Source organism: Elephas maximus, chromosome 10 (genome assembly GCF_024166365.1).
Source record: "Elephas maximus indicus isolate mEleMax1 chromosome 10, mEleMax1 primary haplotype, whole genome shotgun sequence".
Classification (NCBI taxonomy): domain Eukaryota; kingdom Metazoa; phylum Chordata; class Mammalia; order Proboscidea; family Elephantidae; genus Elephas; species Elephas maximus.
The window spans coordinates 86,486,880-86,501,755 of NC_064828.1; the positions used below are offsets into that span (position 1 = coordinate 86,486,880).

The 14,876-nt window shown below is 53.1% G+C and overlaps 1 protein-coding gene across 5 annotated transcripts in view; it reads right to left on the reverse strand.

Moving 5' to 3' along the window:
* Positions 1-14,876, reverse strand: part of MIDEAS (mitotic deacetylase associated SANT domain protein) — a 72,234-nt gene that overhangs the window by 38,047 nt on the left and 19,311 nt on the right. Inside the window, exon 2 of one of the 5 annotated variants that reach the window (XM_049897686.1) lies at positions 6,600-6,745. The exons of 2 other annotated variants lie outside the window; for them this stretch is intronic. The gene's annotated coding sequence lies outside the window, so the exon portion shown is untranslated. 2 more of the 5 variants (XM_049897685.1, XM_049897684.1) reach the window with 2 other exon arrangements.

The window sequence follows — 14,876 nt, forward strand, 5'->3', positions numbered from 1 at the left end:
AATAAAAGGGGAGGTCCGGTAGGAGGTAGCCACAGGAAGCATGAGTGTGAGAGACATCAGGGCCTGCAGGGAACAAGCCAGCCTGCCCAGAGTTTGTCAAAGAAGTGAATGTCCCATGAGTGGAAGTGCCTACTTAGTTATTTCTGGCACCTCTTCTGCCCAGAGCCAACAAGGAAAGGCAGCTGCTAGCAATATGGAAGGGCTGTTCATGTTCAAATGTTCAGGCCCTGCTACAGAGACAGAAAGCACCCACAGCCGCCATGCAGAGGGACCTCTGCCCCCTTTCTTCCTCTCCAGACTGTCCCCATAAGGTCCAATCTTCGTGCTGCATAGCTGACATAGCATGGGTACTTCTGCTTTCACTCACAGCCAGCCTCCTGACCACAAAACTCACTCACTCACACACACACACACACACAGACAAATAAATAAATATGGAGCCAACGGAGGCCTGAGCCACACCCAGGAGCCGAGACAGTGTTCCTCTGGGCTCCTCTGCACCAGTGCTGTCCTCCTGACTTCTAAGCTGGGAGGGGCAAACACAGGAGCAGCTCCTCTTCCCAGCCTCCCAGGGTGAAAGTGGGGATGATCAATGGGAACCTCAAGCACAAGCAACTCCTGCCTCTCAGCAGGGCAGTGGACTAGATCTCCCAAAGTGTTTTCTAGCTCTGGGATGACTCCTGGGAGCTGGGGAAGCCCAGGACTAGGACTGGGGCCAGCTAAGGCCGGCAGACAGAACAAGGCCAGGTGGGGAGGGGTCTCTGAGCCCCAGCGATGGCAGCAGCCATGTGCATAGCCCAGGAATTCCAACAGGCTGAGAAGAGGAAGAGGAGGGGAGGAAGAAGAGAAGGGCCAGCTCACATGGACACTCAGGGTGGCAAATTATCACTTCAGCCTGTTTCAGAGCTTCAAGGCCTTCCCCTCCACAGAACTGGCAGTTCTGGCAACAGCAGGCTGGGCTGGGGCCTCTGTCTGCCCAACTGCTGGAAAAAGCTGTGTATCGAAATCCCTCACCATTTCTCTTCCTTGCTGGACCCTGTTTTCCCAGAAACGTTGTGTGGCCTTAGAGGGAACCCCCTTCTGGTGGCAAGCCCGGTGTACTTCCCTCTCTCCATGCTTCGGCCTGGACAAACCTGGCCCTGGCTTCTCCCCTCCCCCTTCCGGAGACTCCAGGAGGAAGAGACACTGCCTGGAAAAAATAACGCTCTAACCGCGTGCTCCCGCCGCTGGGGAGAAAGGCAGAAAGAACAGGGAGCACCTTCCCTGGCTGGCCACAGCACAAGGCTGTGTTCCAGGAAGAGCGGGGGAAGCTGCCAGGGAAGCCTCGGAAGGGCCCCCAGCCCCACTCCCCCCTGCCAGCCCTCACAAACCACAGTCAGCAATCGTGTCCCTCGGAGAGACGCCCCCTCCCACCCCAGAAAAACCTCAGCTCTTTTCTGACATGTGGCAACTTTCTTCTTACATAATAGCTTGGCGCCTCCCCCACCCCCACCCTTGCTCCTATTTCAATTGATGAAAGAGCCAAAATGTTTTTTCGGGTGACAACTCTCACCCCAGCTCCACCGAAGCCCCACTGAGGTCACACTGGGAGGCTTCAGGTAGAGCAAAGATAAGAGAACTTTTTTCTTGGCTGAGAAAAGCTGTCTTCCTCCCACCCACGCGAGCAGTTCAGCCTGGGGCCTGGGGCCCACGTGAGCAGTTTAGCCAAGAGCACAATCTGATCTCCGGGAAGCTGAGCCCTGGATCAGAGGTTGCAGGGACAGAGTCCCTCACAGAGGTACCACGGCACAGGGTCTAGGCAGGTCTAGGCACACGCGAATCACACATTTGTATCCAGGGCCTATGTTGTTAGTTGCCATCAAGTCAATTCTGACTCATGGTGACCCCACGTACGAAGAGTAGAACTGTACTCCGGACGGTTTTCAAGGCTGCAACCTTTCAGAAGCAGATCGCCAGGCTTGTCTTCCAAAGGCATCTCTGGGTGGTTTTGAACCACCAACCTTTTGGCTAATTGTGAAATGCTTAACCATTTGCGCCACCCGGGGAATCCATACCCAGGGCCTAGGGAATTGGAAAATGAGCCACTTCCCTTCATTTGCACAACTTAGCAGCCTCAGTGGCCTGGGAGACTTGGCTCTCCAATCACAACAATCAGGACACTTCATTTTCTCTTCCCTGGTAGGAACAAAAGGCAAACAGAAGCTGGACTTGGTGGGACCTGGCAAAATGACAGCCACCACCTGTTGCGTACCCACTACGTGATAGTCACTTTATATGCATGCCCTTGTTTAGCCTTCACAGCAACCCTATGAAGGACTATTATTGTCCCCATTCTACAGGCGAGGAAACTGAGGCTCAGGAGGTTAAGCAACATGCCTAAAGCTCCACACCAAGTGGAAACGCTGGAATACAAAGCCAGGTCTACTCGGAACTCTTCCCGGTGCACCCACCAGGCTTCCTTCAGAGTCACTGCCTGGGTGACAGTCCACGCACCTCCTAGGAATGGCATTCTGAGTGTGGAGGCGGGAGTGGGTGTGGACCAGTTTTGCTTGATGGCTTTGGAATCTGACTTGATGCCCCCACCCCAAGAACTGTTATTCTTCTCAAGAGTGTGACTGTGAGTCCCTCCAAGCATGTGTGAGTGTGTAAGAGAGAAAGGGTGTGTGTGCATGATCTGAATTCCAAATAGCAGTTTCCAACACTGAAGTTATGCATAGTGCTTCCGATTCATAAAATAAGCTCACCGTCTCACCATACCCTATATGTCACTTCAAATGCAAATGCAAATTCTTTAGTAAGACCTTGGGATTTCAGCACACTCTGCCTACCCCCAGACCAGAGCTCAGGCTTTAGTTCGGGTCCACAAAGCCAGAGTTCTGAGGTACAGAAGCCACCCCTCCAAATGGGGTATGGCTACTGGCTGCATTTCCTGCAGCCTGCAGTGGGTCTTGGAAGCAGCAGCATCCTAAAAGGCTGCTTCTATACTGATGCACGCACACACACACGCACACACACACACACGAAGGGTGCCAACCTGGCCTGGCCCAAGGAAATGCCCGGGTTAGCAGATCCCCAAGCAGGAGGCTCCACAACTCTTTCACCCTGAGGTCCAATACGAAGTCAGGATGACCTGGACATGCTCTCCTGGAGGCCAGCTGCAGGGCAGTGCCAGGGTACAGAGTTCACCAGCACTGGAACCACCCATGGTGGACTGACCCTTCTGAAACTAGTGCCATGGTATGAAGAGGTCCCAACAGCAAGGACTCACTGGGCCTATAACATACCAAGTCCACAGTTTTTGATAGAAGCCTTACCCTCATCAGTTCAAATACCATTTACTAAACACTCACCAGAGCTTAGAGTGGAGCAGAGGCTATGATAACACTGAAACGTGCTTTGGCCTTTTACATAAACTCACAAAACCTCACAGGAACTCTATGAGGGAGGTATAAAAAGGAAAACGAGGTCCAGAAAGGCCAAATAACCTCTCCAGAGTCACAGAACTAATAAATGGGGGGCTGGGACTTGAACCCAAGCACTCTGGCTCCAAGTCTGTTTCTGACCCCCACACTACACTACATACCCAAAGAACTACATGAGGTGAACACCAGTGCTCACAAGAAGGCTATAGCTTCTTGGAGGAAGTGACATTTGAATCAAGACTAGAAGGACACACAGGAATCTCCCAGCCACACATGGCTATCCCAACTGCAGGAGAGCCGCTCCCCAGGCCAAAGAGTCCAGGGCTGGGCCCATCCCCCTTGTCCTTCCCCCATTCGGGACCCCAGAGGGCTCAGCACTGCTAGGCAGCTCTTCCCTGGGTTTTGCAGCCACAGGAGGCCCTCAGCTGAATCTGTGACTGCATGTTCTTTTTTATTTTTTCCATTTATTAAAAGCAGCAGCCCACAGGGCCAAACACTGGGGCTATTTTTAAATTCCACATTTAAAAGTAAAACTCTCATCCCTCTGGACACTCTTTGCTGGGGAGGGGCGGGGTGGTAAGGGGTTGACAATGCCATGGGGAGTCAGGGTTCTGTCTGAAGCTTGAAGAGGCCACAGTGACAGTGGGCGGGCTGTCCCAGAGCAAGTCACATGGCCCAGGAGGCACCCTCTGGGTTCTGCACCCCCTTAACACATGGGAGCTACTCTAACCAGCATAATCAGCTGGAGGCCAAATGGATTAGAGACTGGGCCACGGCCATGCAATGAGATGGGTTATCCTGGTAACTGAATGTTTACACCCCTCTTACTGTCCAGAGCAGTAGGAAAAAGAGGACCCATAATCCTCAACCTGGGAAGGGTTTTCCCTTTCCCTTCATCCTGAAGTCAACTAACAGCCGGCAAAAAGGGTCCATTTCTCTGATCCTAAAAGGTATACATCACACCTTCCCCAGGAGGCTCTGGGCAAGGCAGGTGGTTTCCTCCTCTGCCCAGGGCCCACACGGAGGAATGGCTTCTCCTGAGAGCTGCACTTCTTCCATCGTCATCAGGCCTCCAGGCTCTGAACCCTGAAGCTACAGGAACACGGAGAGCACCTGGGCCTGCAGGCGGCCACAAGGCCAGGCTCCCCCTGCTGGAGCGAGGAAGACCTCCCCTCCAGCTAGCCACAGCTGCCAACAAGGATCCCCTGCACACACGTGTGGCAGCGGCCTCCATGTCAGCCAGGGCCCTGTGAGCAAGGCTCCATGGGCTGGCACACACGTCTGACGTGAGATGGTGAAGTAGGAAGTAGCCACCAAAGTTCGTGACCAACAAAGTTTTAAACGGGACAAGTAACTTCCCCTTTTATCCTTCCAGTGGCTTACACTGAAGGCTGGACTGGGACACCCAGTGGCCTCCACTGTGGGTGGCAGATACCTCCTCTGAGTCTGCCTGCCTTGGGGCTGAGGCTTGAAAGCCCCAGAGTGCCACCAGGTTCCTCTGCCTCCTCCTGACCCTTGCCAGAGGCCTGGGTGGGGGCCCTCAGAGGAGCAGCCTCTTGCACACGCTGCAGTAGGTGAATTGAGGGAGGAGAGGTAGGAAGGTATGACTAACTCCACCAGGCCGGCCATATGTAGGGTCCAGACAAAACCCCGGGGCACCAGTGTTCCCGACAGCCACCACCAAACACAGCACGCAACGCGGCGCCGTGGAGGCCCAGCAGGCCTCTCCTGGGCAAAACCAGCGCGGGCGTGCGGGGGCAGGCGCGAGGGATGACAGGTCTGAGGTGCGCCCGCAGCAAGGGTAAGGCGGCTCTACACACGTCTGCCAGCCTGCCTGTCCGCCCGCCCAAAACGCTCGAGCTTAGGCCTCTACTGCACTTGCCCCAGTCTCCTCTGCCCCACAAACTCCCAGCGCGGGGTCAGTTTCGATGCACTGCCCACTTTCCCGAGCACGCTGGGAGGGAGGGGGCTCCCGAGCCAAGTTCCCGCAGCTCCGGAGTCCCTCCCGCCTCTCCGGGGCCTGGGCTCCGTCATGCCAGCGGGTCCCTGCAGACACCACGTTTCGCTCAGGCAAAGGAGAAGCAGCTGTGCTCCTGAGCCGCCGCCGCCGCCGCCGCCGCCGCCGCCAAAGGCCGGGCGGTTGGGAGCGTTTTCCTGCTGGGGCCGCGCCCGGGTGGGCGGGGGCCGCGCGCGCTGCGTAGCTGCACAAACACGGCGGGTCTGTGGTGCACACGCAGCTGGGGGGTGCGAGGCCCGGGAGGGGGCGGGCTGCGGGCGGCAAAAGCACGTACACAAGCACACGCTCCCACACTCGCCCAGGCCGCAGAAGTTACCGCGCGGCGCCCCCCGCAGCCTGGCGCCCCAGCTCCAGGCCACACCTGCAGAGCTGCAGTCCACCGAGCGAGCGGCCACCGCTTGCGCGCAGCTCCGGGTCCCTTCGCCACCACCGCCGCCAAGGCGGGTTGCGCCCTACGGTGTGCAGGCCTCGGCCGCCAGCCGGGAAGCCTCACTCACCCCGCTTCTGCCTGAGCTCCAGCATTGGCTGTCCCCTCTCCGCCGCTTTCGGTCGCCTCCCGGAGTCCAGCAGCCTGCATGCACTCTTCGATTTTAAAAACAAACAGGCGCCGTCGCCTTCCCGCGGCGCTCGCGGGGTTTCCGTCAGCCCGCGCCTCCCAAGGCTGGGAAGTTTGCTGGCAGGGCCCGGGCGGGACACGCGGGCTGTCACCCCCCGCCCGCGGTGCAGGAGCCTCGGCGCGCCCCGCGCCCGTGGTGTCCGCCTCGCGATTGCTCTCCCTCCCTCCGTGTCACCCCCAGTCCTGCGATGCAGTGTCAGGATTGCACGGCTCTGACTCATCGGTTGAGCTCACAGCTTGAAAAAAAAAAAAAAGAGAGAGAGAGAGGGCCAGAGGCAACAGCGAAGGAGGAGGACTCTCAAGCGCGCTACAAAGGATTGCACAACTCGGGGCTGGGAGCGCGGAGCGCCCTGCGGCCGGCCGGCGCGCGCGGCACCGCGGCGAGCAGGAACCAGCTCGACCACTTCATCAGCACAACAGTCTCGGTTCGGCCTCTCTTCCAGCAGGCCCGGCGCCGCCCACTTCCTGCAACCAAATAAGGCTGGGGAAGGCGTCCTTAAACCTCCAGCGGCTGCCCGGGCTGGGGATTTCCAACAGACCTCACCTCCACTCCCGCGTCGGCCACCACTCTCCTCCAGCCCAGGCCGGCGCCCCCAGTGGCTCTGCTGGAACCGACAGGCCACGCGGCTCGTTCTCTTCACACCAAGGTCAGGAGGAAACGGTGACGAAATGTTTGGAAACCCATCGGGCCTGCCAGGAAAGTGTGTGTGTGATGTTGGGGAGGGCACAAGTCCCTTTCTTCAACAAAGAAAACTCTCTGGTTTTGGGTACGGTAAATCATGCGCAATGCTTTCCAAGGGACTTTATTAACAGCCTCCCCAAGTTTCACTTTCTGGCTCACTAGCACCCTAGTGCCTGTAAAAGTTATTGAGAAACTGGCCCCAGCCCCTGTAAAGGACCCCTATCTCAATTACTTAGGTGATGAAAAGCTCCTGGGTTTAAGTTTAGCTAACTCAGCCAGAGTTGGAGTAGCTTTTCACTCTGGACCTACATTTCCCCCTACCTTCCCTAATATCAGGGGTCCCTGGGTAGAGCAAATAGTTTGTGCTGGTTGACTAACCTAAAAGTTGGTGGTTTGAACCCACCCAGCAGCACCACGGAAGGAAGACCTGGCAATATGCTTCCACAAAGTGTACAGCCAAGAAAACACCATAGAGCAGTTCTACTCTGTAATACACGGGGTTGCCATGAGTCAGAACTGACTCAACAGCAATGGGGTTTTTTTGTTTGTTTGTTTCCTTAATATCCCCGATTGAGTCTGTTGTCCACTGATGCCTCCTTGATTGGTTGGTGGGAAGCATTTCTGCAGCTCAAAGGTGCTTATTGGGCCCCACATTCAGTGAGGCTAAGGGACCCAGGAAAAAGTCCATCGGAGTCCTGTTCTTCCATAGTTCCTTCCATTGTTTTTTCCTCCCCAAGGAGATGGGCCAGAAAGAGATTTTCCTTTGAAGGAACAACCACTGACAAATATACTGTGTCCTGGCAGCCACTTTCCCCTGTTGTCAGTCCTGAGGATCGGGTGCATTCCACGTTCACAGGGAGAAGGGGAGGCTGCAAAAGAATGTGATTCTGACAGCAGTCGGAGCCTGCAGGGTCAATGCCTTCATCACCAGGAGAGACGGCAATACAGGATCTTCTGCTGGAAACGTCATAGAACCTGTACTTGCTCCTAAGATGGCATGGCTTTCCCATCTTCTTCCACCCCTTTGCTGGCCAGAGCACCTGTGTGCACCTGGAGGTCTCACCTTACCCCTGACGAAAAGGGTTTTTTTGCACCATGGTATGACAAAATGTCAAAGTAATGGCAAAATAGTCTTATCTACAAAATACATGCCAGGGAACTGGACCAGATGACATCTTGAATCTCTTCAGTTTAAGATACATGAGCTCTGTGACTGTAAAGGTTGAATGGAGGAGTCAGGGAAACCACATTTGCAAAGAAAGGCCAAGTCTCCTGGATTTAGCATCCCCTACATGGGGTCGCCATGAGTCAGAATCAACTCAAAGGCAACAGGTTGCACACAATAGGGAGCCCTGGTGGTGCAATGGTTAACCACTGGGCTGTTAACCGAAAGGATGGTGGTTTGAACCCGTCAGTGTGGGAGAAAAGACCTGGTGATCTGCTCCTGTAAAGATTTCAGCCTAGGAAACCCTATGAGGCAGTTCTACTCTGTCATATAGGGCCGATATGAGTCAGAGTCCACTCAACGGCACACAACAACAACATACAATTCTCCAGCCCCTTCCTACACACAGCCTTAACTCTGTGTGAGAGAGATTTTTATTCCTCTCATTTTATGGATGAGAACACTGAGGTTCAGAGATGTTAAGTGACTTATGCAAGGTCACAGGGCAAGCAAGTCTCACCTCTCTGCTCCCCTTCCAACCTCCCCAGAGAAAGGCAGTGAGTGATTGATGGGCTGGGGTGCTTGGGCATGCAGGCCCCCAAGTGGGATCTAAACTCTCCAGACTCCTGGCAGAGACACTGTGTGAACCCTTGCTTTTCCCATTTGCCTGCTTTCGTCCCTCCCCTAGACAACTCACTGAAGCAAGGGAAGCAAAGGCAAAGCCATTGGATCTCCATTGCCCACTGCTGTGGGTCCCTCTGTGACCTGCGGCCATCCTGACCTCTCCCCCTCTCTCTGCCCAGGGCCCAGTCCCTGCAGCTGGCTGAGGACCTGCCCAGAGCAGGCCACTCAGCTCTAACAGTCCACAAAAGCCAGTGCAGACCAGCCCAGGGACATTCCCAACCAACCAGAAAACCCGGCTAGGGAGCACATTCCTAGAAGAGTCTGCCACTGGGGGAGCCAGGCCCAGCATCCAAGGAACAAGTGGGAGCTACTCCAAAGGGCACTCCTCAGCCCTGTCCCGCCAGGACTTCCTCCCTGTCCCACACCAGGCTGTGGGGGCTGGCCCAGGAAGCAGCACAGGGAGTAGAGGTTGGTGGCGGGATGCACAAGAAACCAAGAAGCCAGTGGGCCTGGAAGAGCCCTGGTCACCCTGGGGCAGCATGTCCCCTCATCCCAGCTGAACTTCCAAATTTGGGCAACTTCAGAAAGAAAGAAAAGGAGGAAAGGCGGCACATGCGTGTGCAGGGGAAGGCTCCAGAGTCTCCCCGGTGGCAGGGGAGAAGTCTGCCTTGCACAGGCGGGCAGGTGACAATCTATAAAGCTGCGGCTCTTCCGGGAAGCCCGGAGGTCAGCTTTGCTGCAGATATGACGGTGCAGAATCACTGACATGTGAAGTGAAAGTTTTGGTCTTAGAAGCTCCAGCCCCTTCTATAAGGCCTCTAGGGCAGCCAAAAAGGGTGGGGGGAGTGTTCCAGGGACCTTACCCTTTTTTCCACCATTAGACCTTCTCTACAAACTGCAGGAAAGAGAGGAGTACACAGCAGTAGTTCCCAGGGAGTGTATCTGATAAGAAACACTCCAGGAAGCAAAGCATCCTAGACAGGCCTCCAAACACCGGGTCCCAGTGAGGGTAGAACATGACGTTAGAGGGCAGGCTTCCTGGGACTACGTCAGCTCAGAGTCTGGTCATTGCCCTGACTGGTCATCGCCAACGTCTACTTCTGGACAACCCCAGACCGTTAAAAAGCTTCCAAGGGTGAATTCTATGACATGTAAATCGTATCTCAATAATAAAAAAAAAAGCTGTTATTAAATAATAAACTTCCAAGGAAGCCAGGTTCTCACCACCCACCCGCCTGCTCCCATTCACTTTCTGCTGCCACCACTTACTATAGTATTTAAAAGCGGCTTGCATTCCTGTCATTTTCCACTTTCCCTTCTTTTTTTTTTTTTTATTGGTACCTTTCCATCAGGACCAGCATACTTTGATGTATTTAAGTGAACATGCCACCTTTATCAGAGGGTGGGGAGTTGGAGATACAAACACAGTTGAGGAAATCACAAGTCCACAGTGCTGGGTTCTTTATGTCTCTGAAGTTCCTTGTGTCCCTTCTGTCATTTCCCTTGAAGAATAAAGGTACTACCTTCTAGAACCTATTTACCTATGGTTACAACAGAGGAAAGAGAAGGTTGTAGAAAGAGTGGGGAACCAGGACTGAGTTTGTGTCCCATCTAACTAAAGCTACTTGCTATGTGATCTTAGCAAAGTTGTCTCTTACCTTCTCTGAGCCTCATTTTTGTTGGCCCATAATAAATGCTCTATAAAGTATTTGTTACATGACCAATGAAAGAAGGGACAAGTGTCTCCTATAGGATTGTGAGTATCAAAAGGACAAAAAACTGGTTTATAACCGTATCGTGCTATCTACCTGTTACCCATTGCCATCAAGTTAATTCAGACTCATAGCAACCTTATGGAACAAAGTAGAACTGCCCCAAAGGGTTTCCAAGGCTGTAATCTTTATGGAAGTAGACTGTCACATCTCTCTTCCACAGAGCAGCTGGTGGGTTTAAACTGCCAACCTTTCAGTTTGCAGCCGAGCACTTTAACCACAGCTCCTTACCGTGTACATGTAAGGGGTTAAGACTGTTTTTATTTTTTACTATTCTACCCTATAACTGGAGTCTCTGGATGATGGAAATGGTTAACACTTTCGGCTGCTAACTGAAAGGTTGGTGGTTCAAGTCCACCCATAGGCAACTCAGAAGAAAAGGCCTGATGATTTACTTCTGAAAAATCAGCCATTAAAACCCTGTGGAGCATAGTTGTACTCTGACACGCACGAGGCCGCTATGAGTCAGAACTAACTCGACAGCAACTGGTACAGCTCCTCCCAAAACTAGCTTCTGTCTTTCAAGAACCTAGTTCCAAGCAATATTCCCCTCCCCCGACACATAAAAAGACACCAGGTCCACCCCATCAACCTCAGGGTGACCCTCTGTTGGGCTCAGCCCAGAGAGACTCTAACACTGACTTAATGTCCTATCTGGGGTTTCCCTCCAAGGTTTCTCCCCAAACCCTGTTCTTTGCTGCAGTGCTGCCCACCCTGCCTGGTTAGTTAGGGACACTGCTAATGGCTGTGCCTCCTCTCAGCACCCTCACCCCCTTATGTCATGTCCTTTTCTGGGGGAGGCGGGAGCTCATTACCTAGGGTTACGACAAAGAACAGAGAAGGTTGTAGTAGAAAGCCATTTAGTTAAGCCACCTTAACGGAAAAGTGCTGGAAGTCCCTGCATTGTCTTGTCTTTCACCCTTGAAACCCCAGGGGACCCTCCTCCTCAGTTCACATTTACCTCATTTGTTCTGGGGCAGGGCCATGCCTGCCACACCAGCCCACAGCTGCCGGCATCCCTCCCACCTGCCCTCCTCCCCACCACCTCGCCCCAGCAGGCCTGGGCCAGGTTCTGGGTGCCTTTGTCAGGCTAGAGAGGGAGCTTCCGCAGAGGTCCCCAGTTGCTGCTGTCACTCTCAGAGAGATGTCTGGTTGGGCATAGGGTGGAGAAAGAAACAGGTGTGTTTGCCAAGGCGGGCAGGCCAGCAGGGCCACAGGACAGAAACGCCCTTTCTTCACAGAGACAAAACTGCCAACTTCCCAAAGGCCTCTTTTCAGCTCAGTTCCATGCCCCCCGCAGAACCAGCCCAGACAGACTCTGCTCTCACTGGCTGTTCTCTGCAGCTCTGCTTCCCTACCTGGCAGCAGCCAGTCAGGAAAAGATCCAGTGTGTACAGTGGAAAAAAAAAAAAAAAAAAAAAAACCAGTTGCCATCGAGTTGATTCTGACTCATGGCAACCACATGTGTGTCAGTAGAGCTGTGCTCCACAGGGTTTTCTATGGCTGACTTTTCGGAAGTAGATCACCAGACCTTTCTTCCGAGGTACCTCTAGGTGGACTTGAACCTCCAACCTTTTGGTTAAGAGCAGAGTGTGTTAACAATCTGTACCACCCAGTGTACAATGGAGCATGTTTTAAAGCACTATTTCTTAATGAAAACTAAAACTGATACATCATGCCCTAGAATCCAAAATTCACATTCATGGGAGTGTACAGGTTACAAGCACAGGCCAAGCCCTTGTCCAAATCTTGGCTCACGCTAGCTTGGTGATCTCGGACAAGTTACCTAAATACTCTATGCTTCAGTTTTCTCATTTGCAAAATGGGCATAATAAATAAGTGCTTAAAACAGTGCCTGGCACACATTAAGTCTTTTATGAGTGTTGGCTTTTTTTTTTTTTTCTCACTTCCTAGCCGATGTCCTTGCTTCTAGTCTTGCATACCTGCCATCCACACTGCCATCAGTGATCACACCTCTTTCAAAAATCCTTCAGTAGCTCCCATCGCCTACTGCATAAAGCTGAGACTGCTAGCCAGCACTTACAGAACTTCCCAGCCCCAGCCCCACCACCCAGCTCATGAACCTTAAGCTCCACACAGCCAAACAACCTGAAGTTCCCCAAGACACCTGCCTTCTCACCCTCCGTGTCTTCACACATGCTCCTCCTCCCCTCCCCTTCATCCACAGGAAAACCCACAGCCAGATGTCCCATAAGACTTGAGCTTAATGTCAGCATTTCCAGGAAGCTTTCTTCGACCCTTCCACGAAGAAGGCCAATGGAGTGTATGCTGTCGGGTCCCTCCCAGAGCCCTTTCATCAGGCCAGCACACCAGCCTCCAGCTGCTGTGAGTATGGGCTGCTCAGCTGCCCCCTTCTTCAGGGAATTTCCCTGGGCTAAGAAGAAGCCTCTGCAGGGAAAGAGCAGTGTAGCCAATGACTGATTGGGGGAAGGGAAGCCCAAAAGGCCAGCCCTCTGGCCTCAAGGTGGGACCAACGGCTCCCTGTGAGACTGGCCAAAGCTAGCTCTAGCTGCAACACCTCCTTCCTTGCTTAGCTTCTTCCTCTGCCCTATCCTGCTTCCCTCACGCCCTTTCTCCTAAAAGTACTTCCTCAATAAATCCCATGGACCAGAAACCCTGTCTCAGGTTTTCTCCTGAGGCCATTCTCAGGAATGGATGGCCATTCTCTCCTGTGGTGGCATCCTCTGTATGTTTGACTGTGTCACCTACACACTGTTCTACATCCACTTACTGTGCCATCACCGTCCTACGATCAGAGCTCCTGAAGGACACATTATAGGTCTTAGTCACCTTGGCATCCAGGGTGCCCACATAGCACCTACACAGACTGGGCACTCTATAAATGCTTGTTCACAAATGTACGAAGAAAAATAAGACTGTGTATTGAACTTTTAAGGTAAGCAGTAAGATGTAATACAAATTTAAGAGATTATTATTATGACTACCCAATTTCATCAATTCTAAGATGCACATTTCCCCCCATTTTAGCATCTCTGAAATCAGGAAGCGTCTTACAATCAATAGCATCTCATGGCTTAATCAGCAGCATTCCTTAGTTGTGTATAAAATAATGGTGCATCTTTATAATCGATGCCTTCTTAGTATTCAATGGTGTGCCATGCTGTTGTGGTTACTGAAGTTCAGTCTCCTGGATTCTGGAGCCAGCAGCGCAAAGTCCACAGAGCTGTGAGGCCCCATTCTCTGAGCTCAGTAGCTGTTGGGCAATCGCACTCTCATAAAGTGGCCAGCAGTTTCCCAGGGACCAGAAGGAGCCCCTGTATCCAGACACCTCTGGAAACTTCCATGAAAACACACCGAGGTGAAGTGGAACAAGCACTGGACTGGGAGTCACAAGAGCAGCCTTCTAGCCTTCTTCCTCCTCTGATTTTCCGAATGACCCTACATAGGATCTACCCAACAAATGCTTTACGTGACGCGAGCCCGCTGGATCCACCCAGCACCCCGAGAGGAAGCCATTATCCCCATTCTATAGATAAGGAAGCTGAGGTTCCACAGGTCGTACAGATGGAATTTGACCCCAGGACTGTCTGATTCCCTCTTTCTGCAGCAGGAGGATGCCTCTCTGGGCCTGGTTTTCTCAATAAAAGCTGAATAAAATGAAGGGTCATGCACTGGAGGCTTACAAGCCATTCTCACCCACAGAGGTATTTTATTTAGCCCATATATTGTGTTTTAATTTAACTGAATGTATTGCCAACATTTTTAAATCAGGAAATTTAAACCAAAAATCAGGATTTCTGGTTTGTCTTAAAAAAAAGTAGAACACTGGCCACACTGAACTCCCTTGGAGATGGAGCTGAGGAGTAGCACTGCAAGGGGAGTAGCACCATGAGGGGAGAGCATCATGAGGGGCAGAACACCTCGAGGGGAATAGCACCTTGAGGGGAGCAGTACCACAAGGCGGTAGCACCGTGAGGGGAGTAGCACTGTGAGGGGAGTAACATTGTGAGGAAACTCACACAATCCATTTTCCACACAACCCACCCCTTCCTAGGCCGAGGGTCATTCATTTATCATCATACTTGTGCAGTTTTCCTACATCTGCCAGCCTCGGTAACTCTATGCCTCCCACTCCCCAACCCCGTCACCCACCCGACCCCTACCCACCCCACTCCCATTCCCTTTGGGTCTCTGAGTGCATGACCCCTGGGCCAGAGGAACTCCAGTGCCCTCTTCAGTTCTAATGGCCTGTGACTCCTCCCAGAATCTCTCCCCAGCCGTTCTTCCTCCACGAAAGTCACTTTATGAATCTACTACCACTCAGATAAAGCCCCCTGCCTCACATCCACCTCCCCACTTCAGCCCCCATCACAGGGCCTCCCCCGTGTCTGTCCCTCACACCCCTCATGCCCACCCCAGGGCATCAGTTCCAGCCAGTGGGAGGGCTGAGGGCCAGAGTTGCTGAGGTGGTGATGCAGACAGGTGTGGCGCTGAGTTAGATAAGGTGGAGGGGTGTGGTAGGGGAGGGAGGGAGTGAGGAAGAGAGGACTTCGTGTTTCCCAACAGAAAAGTGGTTTGAGGAGATAAATGTCAGCG